The sequence below is a fragment of the Cyprinodon variegatus genome, unplaced genomic scaffold (genome assembly GCF_000732505.1).
Source record: "Cyprinodon variegatus isolate N-32 unplaced genomic scaffold, C_variegatus-1.0 Scaffold852, whole genome shotgun sequence".
NCBI lineage: Eukaryota > Metazoa > Chordata > Actinopteri > Cyprinodontiformes > Cyprinodontidae > Cyprinodon > Cyprinodon variegatus.
The window spans coordinates 6,824-8,025 of NW_015151305.1; positions in this window are offsets into that span (position 1 = coordinate 6,824).

Genomic DNA, 1,202 nt, shown 5'->3' on the forward strand with positions numbered 1-1,202 from the left:
GATGGATGGATGGATGGATGGATGGATGGATGGATGGATGGATTGATTTATCGCATTGCCATCAATTATTAAGCTTGCCAGTCCTTCTAATACTGATTGGATTCTGCAGCTTTGTAAAAACAGAAAAATAAGTGCAACATTTACCAGCTTTTATGGAAATTAATTTACAATGAAGTTATGTGTTTGTATTTATTTATTTTTGTATTAACTTTTCTTGTTCTTTTTTTTACTTAAAGGTTTCAAATTATGTTAGATATGTTTAAAACAAATGACACCCTTTACCAGAAAATTATTTTGCCAACATATACTATTTGAGAATAGGCCTAAAGGAGGGTGGGAATAGGCCTAATGGGTGGGTTGAGGGGTCTTGGGTGTGATTAACAGATGGGCCGATGGACTAATAACAATGGAAGGACTTTTCTCTACTGTGCTCACCAGCTCTGAGACATACATTTATGAGCTGCTGAATCCAGAGGGGGCACAGATATGTTAGTTTATATGTATGTTACATAAACTAAAAAGTACAATTTGGATAAAACTTGGAAATAACTTGGTTGATAATTTTAAAGCACCTTTCTTGCACACATTGAAATTAATCTGCAAAGCCTTTGGTCAGTCCACCCAAAACTGGGCTGACATTCTCTAGAACAGGCCTAATGGAGGTCAGGTAGATCTGTCTGAGAACATCAGGTGGGAGTCCTGCTCCTTTGGCCACACTCAGATATCATAAATATTGTGTGTCTTTAATTGACTGAGATCATTTCTTTTAGATACAATATTGTTAATTTAGTTGTATTTTATGTTACAGAGTGACAAAGCAGTGTCCTCGAAAGATCAATCTGACTGTTTTTGATCCTGATGGGGATCGTGTGAGCTGCAGAGCACCAATACATAGATACATTCCTCATGAGGCATGTGGATTTTGCCGTCTTGACAGCAGATTCTCTCTAGATATGGTAAGGTCCAACTGCAATAATGTAAAGCTGAAGAACCAGTCACAACATTGCTCTTAAAGCTTTATTGTATGCAATTTTACATTAAATTTAAAGTCAATAAAAGTTGTGGAGTGAGTTCCATTTCTTACCACCAACTGTCTAATGATGACATGTCTTTCTTTGTCAGAACTCCTGCTCTCTTACATATGAATACAGCGACTACACTGGATACCACCCTATTGATCTTGTGTTTGAGGACTTTCCCAA